Genomic DNA, 9,402 nt, shown 5'->3' with positions numbered 1-9,402 from the left:
ATTCAAATAGAGCTTTAGGCACATTGTGATGAATTTATCTAAAGTCAAGACAAAAGTAAAGATTTTGCCAGCTGCCAGGAGTAAGCACCAACTGACATACAGGGGCAAATCCACCTGATTGACCACAAACTTCTCTAATAAAACATTTCAAGTCAGAAGACAATGGTCATCTGTCTTTAATCTACTTAAACAGAACAACTTCCATCCCAGAATTCTATCTCCCACTAAGCTAAGCTTTAAAATTGACAGAGAAATCAAATCTTTTATTGATGTGCAAACATTGAGGAAATTTGCCACAACAAGATCAGTTTTATAGGAAATATTTCAACCTGTTCAACACACTGACCATCACAATGGACCTTCAGCAAATTAAACATTGTTGCCTGACCAGAGATGCGAAAGAACAGCAACTTTGCTGTGGGTATAAGCTTGCTCCTGCAATTATTAAGGGTAAACAAGAAACAGACTACATAGCATGGGATGGCGTGTAGCAAAGTTCTTTATTCGGGGATCTGATTTTATACACTTCTAGTCATGTACACACTTAATCTATCATCTGTTAGTTCCACCATTACCTCATTTTACCTATCTGAAATTAACTTGTAAGGAAATATCTTATTACCACATCAATACAATCACTTCTTCAGTTAACATCCTCTTCTAGACACTGACTAATCTCTTGGGCAGGTATCTAAATAAAGATCACAAAGAATAAAGCAGCTACAGGGGAACAGAGTTAATGGAAGAGTACCTTCAAGGGTTCACTCAGTTTACTCAGCATGAAGTAACAACTGTGTCTCATCTCAGAGCAGAGCACCTATTGACCTCTGACAATATGTTTTTAACATACATCAACCCTCTGGCCCATATCTCTGAGAAAGGGTGGCATGCCACTTGGCATCAGGTTAACGGGGTACACAACTTCAGAGAATTGGCTTGTGGAGTTTTAACTCCAGGCAAGCTAACTCTGCGCATGCCTCAGGGGAGCCCAGGTCCCTTAAGCATTTGCAAGAATAGCAAGCTGTTTTAAACTCACGCTGAGTTCACTTTGTGTGCTTGATGTGGAATATGTTTATTTCTAAATATTATCCAATTTTCCCCTTTCTGTTTTCTGATGTTATTATTCATATCCGTCATCATTAAAGCAAACACTTGCGCATAACATTTATTTTCTCTTTGGGCATGCTTCATTTTCTTACAAATCAAATACAAAATGAATCAAATAATTAAAAATAATGCTAATGATCCTACTGAACTTCCTATAAGTCCCTGTATTTTTGGAATAGGATTCATTTTTTTCAATTCTATCAGCTATACCTTGTAAAATCTGATCTCCATCTATTTTTTGTAACTTATTTTCAAAAGTGGAATATACCTCATGTTGTAAATTTACAATTTCCTTACTCAAATTATCATAGTTTAACAAATGCTTTTTAACATTCTCCTAAGAAAATTTACTCTCACTATATTTAACAGGGGTTATACAAAAAGTAGTTACATTCCAATCACATTTTAACTTCAATTGTTTCTTTTTTTATTTTATTTTTTTGTAGAGACAGAGTCTCACTTTATCACCCTTGGTAGAGTGCTGTGGCATCACACAGCTCACAGCAACCTCCAACTCCTGGGGTTAGGCGATTCTCTTGCCTCAGCCTCCTGAGTAGCTGGGACTACAGGCACCCACCACAACACCCGGCTATATTTTTTTGTTGCAGTTTGGCTGGGGCCGGGTTTGAACTTGCCACCCTTGGTATATGGGACTGGCGCCTACTCACTGAGCCACAGGCGCTGCCCACTTCAATTGCTTCTTTAAGCTAACTAACTCATCCCCCAACATAACAACAGCTTGTTCTATATCAGCAATTTCATTATATAATTCAGTGTTAATCTGTTTTTGAGCAGTTAATAATTGTTCAGAGTTCTTATGCCAATCAGCCACAAAATTATGTGTTCTGATTCCTTGAGTCAAAGCCATCCCAGAGGTGGTAGCAGAAACTGTCACTGCAATAATTCCAAGAATGGCAGCAATCAAAAGTCCAATGAATCTCTTGGTTCTTTTCAAGACTCAATCAGCCAGAAGTTAAAGGACTGTCAGGGCAAGAGATTCCTGCCATGGCCTGGTTAAATTCACTGGCATCCACACACCTGTCCTGGATCAAAACAAATATAGTTGTTCCATTTGAGGATCAAAACTTAGAGAACTATTAATACAAGTAAACAGTTGACACACAGGACAAAACAATTCTTCTGTTTTTTCATTTCACTTTATGTTGCCCTTAAGCCACACAAAGGTAATTAAACACAAGCTTGAATGTATCTTTCATCATGGACCATAAATTCCATACCATAAGTATGGGGTGTGGTGGTCTGATGATAAAACAATCCACCAGTTCAACTTTTCATAGGTTTTAGGGTTGCTGCTATTTTCCACAAATTATTTTGTTTAGGAAAGCCATAAATTACAGGTGCAGGGGGTGCAAACCCAACATCTGTCCAACTCATAGGTGTTATCATATTAATATTAATTTTATTTTTATTTGTAGGATAGGTAGGCTCATCTCTTGGCAACTAAATGTTAATAGGTCTTTTATTACTGTCAAGTAAAGTTGCCTTTGGACTCCAGTCCATTATAGGACCTTTAGAAGTATTAGTTAAAGAAAAAGATTGATCCCCTTTACATTGAGTACAATGCACACATTCCTTTTGTAATGTAAAGCTGTGCTCCTTACAAGAAGGAGCTTCCACATCTATAAGAGTAAAACCCAGGATAAAACGAGAGATGGAATTAGCACTTAGCATAAACATCTCACGTTTGACATTATTCCCAGAAGCTGGCCAGTGATAATGACTTAGCCAGTACTGTACAGTTATATTTAAACATTGATATTGTTGACCAAAACAAATAGGAGGTTCAGTGACCCCAGAAGTATAATTAACAAGCTTCATTTCCTCTTCTTCAGGTTTAAATGGTCACAAATTCTACCTTGGGCAGCAGGAATTTGCCATCTTTATCCTTAACAGATCTACATTCATTAGTCCAATATTCGCCTTTTCTGCAGCAGCATCAGAGGCCAGGTGCTTGTGGCTTGGTATCCTGAGCTACAGCAGCCAGAGCACTTTCAGTTTTAGTCTTGCAACATTCAGAATGCAGATGCCCTATTTTTCCACAATTAAAACATTTTGCTTTCTTTTTAGTCCCATTAAGTGCCTCTGCCAAGGCTACAGCATTAAGCTTTGCCTGGAATGTTCCAGAGCCAATATCCCTACAAATACGGAGATATTGTTCAATGGAAAAATTGTCCTGATTTTTGACAGGTGTCAGGACCTACTTACAATCTGAATTCGCATTCTGGAATGCTAATTGTAATAAAAGCATCTGTCTGGCCTGTTCTCCAGGAATAGACTTTTCAATAGCTGTCTGAAGTCTAGCTACAAATTCAGAGTATGATTCATTGTTTGCTTGCCTGATCCTTGTACAAAACTGTTTAACCCCATCTTTTTCCTCAGTCTTTGCCAAGCTCTAATGAAAACATCTTTAACCTGCATTAATGAGTCTTGTGTTAATTGCAGCTGTTGGTAAATGTCAGCCTCAGGGCCAGTACACATTAAAAAGTTAACTGGAGTTCCCCAAGCTCGGTTTTGCAAAGTTGCCTCTTCCAGCCACCAAGCCTTGAATTGTAAAAATTGACCAGGGCTGAAGGTAGTACAAGCTAAAGTTTCCATGCCAGCAGGTATAAAAATATGATTTGTTCAATATGAATTTAAAATGCCAGTCACAAAAGGAAAAGTAGGTCCATAAGTATAAACAGCATCTTTTATCGTTCATAAAAATTTTACTTCTATAGGAGCATGTTGAGCAGCTCCTAATTGACCATTCTCTTGAATTTCCCTGAAAACAGGGTATTCTTGTATAACAGGTTCTTTATTATTACCCAATTCTGAAATTTGAACTGAGTTCTCATTAGATATAGCCAATTCAGAAACATCTAAGGGAAAGTGATACCATGCAATAAAGTGAGTATCTGGGGGATTAGGCCACACAGGATAGATTCCTGGTGGAGCATTATGATGTAAGGGGCCTTCCCTCCAGACCATAGGACCTGCTGGTGCAGAAGGAGTTAAAGGCTTGTAAGGGGGAAGCACATCTTTACAAGAACCTTCTTTAGAGCTTGCTCTAGAGGAGAGTATTGCCTTTCTAAGAAGTGAATTCTTTGATTCATTGTTTGAAAATTTTCAGTCATAACTTTTTAAGATGTTCAAACTCAGACTCTTTTTGAGCTGATACCTCAGTCATTTCCACTAATTCCTGACAGCTCTCCGCATCACTCTCTAGAATAATTAAGTCACCCACATATTTCTTAGTAGGCTTAGCTGGCCTATTAGGCTCCGGGTCAGAATGGGACTCTGGTATACCATATTCATGTTTGGATTCTCTGGGACCTTCCACAGCCTGCTCTTGCTGGTCTAACTGATCCACCTTGGGCAAAGGAGTCGGGGGTGGCAACTCATCAGTGCCAATCTCCTCAGTCTCAGAGGTTTGCTCAGAACATGTCTGAAACGGTTCCAATGAGATATGAACCAGCTGATACACTGCCCATATTTCCCTGCTTATAAAATTGCCTTTGTGGTGGGCACAATGCAAAGCCTGACCCACTTTCTTCCAGACTTACAAATTAAGCTGGATTCTCCTGTCAGGCGTGAACCAGTGGCAATGGTTAACAACCACATGGAAAAGTTCCCGCAGGTTACTAGTTTTTACCAGAATTTTAGTGGTAGAAATCAGAGTTTTTTAAATGGCAATATACTGGTCCTCCAAGGAGGAAGAGAGCTGAAGATGCATATTATTTCCTCCCATGTTTCTTGCTATGCTGGAGCTGTCCCACATACTCTGTGTGGCAATTTCACTGTCCCAGTTACAGGGTTCTCAAGCTTACCTCAAGTGGCTTCAGTGAAGATCTCTCTACGGCTTTCTGGTGGAGACAGCCATCCTCCAGCTCTATGTCCAGAAAGGCTTTCTGCTCCTTCGCAATCCCCTCATTCTGCTGACTATGCCAATATGTTGCATGACCGGAGACATGAAAGAATGGCAGCTTTGCCGAGGGTATTAGCTCATGACAAAGGGTAAATAAGAAATTATTAAGGGTAAATAAGAAACAGACTACATAGTATGGGATGGCATGTAGCAAAGTTCTTTATTTGGGGATCTGATTTAATACACTTCTAGTCATGTACACACTTAATCTATCATCTGTTAGTTTTACCATTACCTCATTTTACCTATCTGAAATTAACTTGCAAGAAATATCCTGTTACCACATCAACACAATCACTTCTGCAGTTAACAGTCTCTTTTAGACACTGACTAATCTCTTGGGCAGGTATCTAAATAAAGTTCACAAAGAAGAAAGCAGCTACAGGGGAACAGAGTTAGTGGACGACTACCTCAAGTGTTCACTCAATTTACTCAGCATGGAGTAACAACTGTGTCTTTCCTCAGAGCATAGCACCTATAGACCTCTGACAATATGTTTTTAACATATGTCAACCCTCTGGCCCCTATCTCTGAGGAAGGGTGGCATGCCCTTTGGCCTCAGGCTTAATGGGGTGCACAGCTTCAGAGAACTGACTTGTGGAATTTTAACTCCAGCAAGCTAACTCTGTGCATGCCTCAGGGGGGCCCAGGTCACTTAAGCCTCTGCAAGAATAGCAAGCTGTTTTAAACTCACACTGAGTTCACTTTGTGTACTTGATGTAGGATATGTTTATTTCTAAATATTATCCTAAAAACATCCATAAATTAAAGGACAGACCTAGCTTCCACAATGATGCAAAAGATAAAACTAAGCAATGGACTTCTACAAAATAAGATGAATAGAATGCTACCACACTTATCAATTATGTCAATAAAGGTCAGTGGTTTGAATTCCCCACTGAAGAGGCATAGATTGTTGGATTGGATTAAAAAACACAAGCCATCTATTTGCTGTCTGCAGGAAACACACCTCACATCAAAAGACAAATTAAAACTCAGAGTTAAAGGTTGGAAGTCAATTTTTCAGGCAAATGGAATTCAGAAGAAAAGAGGGATTGCAATCTTATTTTCAGATACATGTGGATTTTAAGCAACTAAAGTCAAAAAAGAGAATGATAGTCACTTCATATTGGTCAAGGGAAAAATAGAAGAAGACACTTCAATTCTAAATATTTATGCACACAATTTAAATGCTCCCTGATTCTTGAAACAGACCTTGCTTAGTTTGAACAAAATGATATCCTATAACCCTAGTAGCAGGGGACTTCAACACCCCTCTCTCAGAGCTGGACAGAGCCTCTAAACAGAAATTAAACAAAGATGTTTGAGATTTAAATGAGACCCTACAACAACTGTGCTTGATAGACATATAGAGAACACTCCATCCCAAAGATAAAGAATATACATTCTTCTCATCGTACCATGTAACATTCTCCAAAATTGATCATATCCTAGAACACAAAATTAACCTCAACAGAATCAAAAGAATTGAAATTCTACCTAGCATCTTCTCAGACTACAAGGCACTAAAAGTGGAACTCAACTTCAACAAAAATGCTCAACCTCACACAAAGACATGGAAGTTAAACAACCTTATGCTGAATGACAGTTGGGTGCAGGAAGAAATAAAAAAGTAAATCATTTACTTCCTTGAGTATAACAACAATGAAGTTACAAGTTACCAAAACCTATGAGATACAGCAAAACCAGTCCTGAGAGGAAAATTTATCTCTTTAGAAGCCTACATTCGAAAAACAGAAAGAGAACGTATCAACAAACTCACAAGCCATCTGATGGAATTGGAAAAAAAAAAAAAGAACAATCTAAGCCTACAAACAGCAGAAGAAAAGAAATATCAAAAATCAAATCAGAGATTAATGAAATTGAAAACAAAGAATAATTCAGAAAATTAAGGAAACAAGGAGTTGTTTTTTTGAAAAATAAATAAAATAAATAAACCTTTGCTTACACTAAGTAGAAATAAAAAAGTAAAATCTCTAGTAACCTCAATCAGAAATGACAAAGGGGAAATAACAACTGATGCCACAGAGATACAAGAGATTATCTCTGAATACTACCAGAAACTTTATGCCTAGAAATTTGAAAATGTGAAGTAAATGGATCAATATTTGGTATCATACACTGTCCATAGATTTACCCCAGATGAAATAGATCTCCTGAACAAACCAATTTCAAGATCAAAGAAACAATAAAAAAATCTTCCAACAAAAAAATGCCCTGGTCCAGATGGCTTCACACCAGAATTTTATCAAACCTGTAAAGAAAAGCTTATTCCTATACTGCAGAAATTATTTTAAAAAAATGAGGAGGAAGGAATCTTTCCCATCATGTTCTATGAAGCAAACATCACCCTCATACCAAAACCAGGAAAAGACCCAACTAAAAAGGAGAACTTGAGACCAGTTTCACTAATGGATATAGATGCAAAAATTCTCAAAAAAATCTTAGCAAATGGATTATAGCTTATCATCAAAAAAGTTATGCATCATGATCAAGTAGGTTTCATCCCAGGGATGCAAGGCTGGTTTAATATACACAAGTCTATAAACATTAATCACCATATCAACAGAAGCAAAACCAAGACTATATGATCCTCACAATAGATTCAGGAAAAGCATTTGATAAAATACAGCATCCTTTGCTAATTAGAATACTGAGGAGTATAGGCATAGGTGGTATATTTCTTAAACTGATTGAAGCTAACTATGACAAACCCACAGCTAATATTTCACTGAATGGAGTAAAACTGAAAGCTTTTCCTCTTAGAACAGGAACCAGAAAAGATTTTACTCTGTCACCATTACTATTTAACATAGTCCTGGAAGTTCTAGCCAATACAATTAGACAAGACAAGAAAATAAAAGGCATCCGAATGGGAGCAGAGGAGGTCAACCTCTCCCTCTTTGCTAATGATATGATCTTCTTTTTTTCTTTATTTTTTATTATTAAATCATAGCTGTGTTCATTAATGCAATCATGGGGCACCATACACTGGTTTTATGAACAGTTTGACACATTTTCATCACACTGGTTAACATACCTTCCTGGCATTTTTCTTAGTTATTGCATTAGGACATCTATATTCCACATTTACTAAGTTTCACATGTAGCCTTGTAAGATGCACCACAGTTGTAATCCCACCAATCACCCTCCCTCTGCCCATCCTCCCCCTCTATTCCCTCCCTCTCCCCCTTACCCATATTCTTAGGTTATAACTGGGTTATAGCTTTCATATGAAAGCCATAGATTAGTTTTATAGTAGGGCTGAGTACACTGGATACTTTATCTTCCATTCTTGAGATACTTTACTAAGAATAATATGTTCCAGCTCCATCCATGTAAACATGAAAGAGGTAAAGTCTCCATCTTTCTTTAAGGCTGCATAATATTCCATGGTGTATATATACCACAATTTATTAATCCATTTGTGGATCGATGGGCACTTGGGCCTTTTCCATGACTTAGCAATTATGAATTGGGCTGCAATAAACATTCTGGTACAAATATCTTTGTTATAATGTGATTTTTGGTCTTCTGGGTATATGCCTAGTAGAGGAATTATAGGATTGAATGGCAGATCTATTTTTAGATCTCTAAGTGTTCTCCAAACATCTTTCCAAAAGAAATGTATTAATTTGCATTCCCACCAGCAGTGTAGAAGTGTTCCCTGTTCTCCACATCCACACCAACATCTCTGGTCTTGGGATTTTGTGATATGGGCTAATCTTACTGGAGTCAGATGGTATCTCAAGGTAGTTTTGATTTGCATTTCTCTGATAATTAAGGATGATGAGCATTTTTTCATATGTCTGTAGGCCATGTGCCTGTCTTCTTCAGAGAAGTTTCTCTTCAAGTCCCTTGCCCAGCCTATGATGGGATCACTTGTTCTTTTCTTGCTTATACATTTGAGTTCTTTGTCAATTTGTGTTTGAGTTCTTATGATATTATCTTATTCTTAGAAAACACTAAAGATTCAATCAGAAGACTTTTGGAAGTCATCGAAAAATATAGTACTGTCTCAGGATATAAAATCAGTATCCACAAGTCAGTTGCCTTTGTGTATGCCAACAACAACCAAGATGAGAGGTTAATTAAGGACTCAACTCCCTTCACCATAGCCACAAAGAAAATGAAATACTTAGGAATATACCTAACAAAAGTGGTGAAGGACCTCTATAAAGATAATTATGAAACCCTAAGAAAGGATATAGCACAGGACGTTAACAAATGGAAGAACATACCATGGTCATGACTGGGAAGAATCAACATTGTTAAAACGTCTATACTTCCGAGAGCAATTTACTGATTCAACACCATCCCTATTAAAATAACAACATCCTACTTTCAA

The sequence above is a fragment of the Nycticebus coucang genome, chromosome 14, assembly GCF_027406575.1.
Source record: "Nycticebus coucang isolate mNycCou1 chromosome 14, mNycCou1.pri, whole genome shotgun sequence".
Taxonomy (NCBI): Eukaryota; Metazoa; Chordata; class Mammalia; order Primates; family Lorisidae; genus Nycticebus; species Nycticebus coucang.
Note: the sequence above shows the minus strand (reverse complement) of the source record.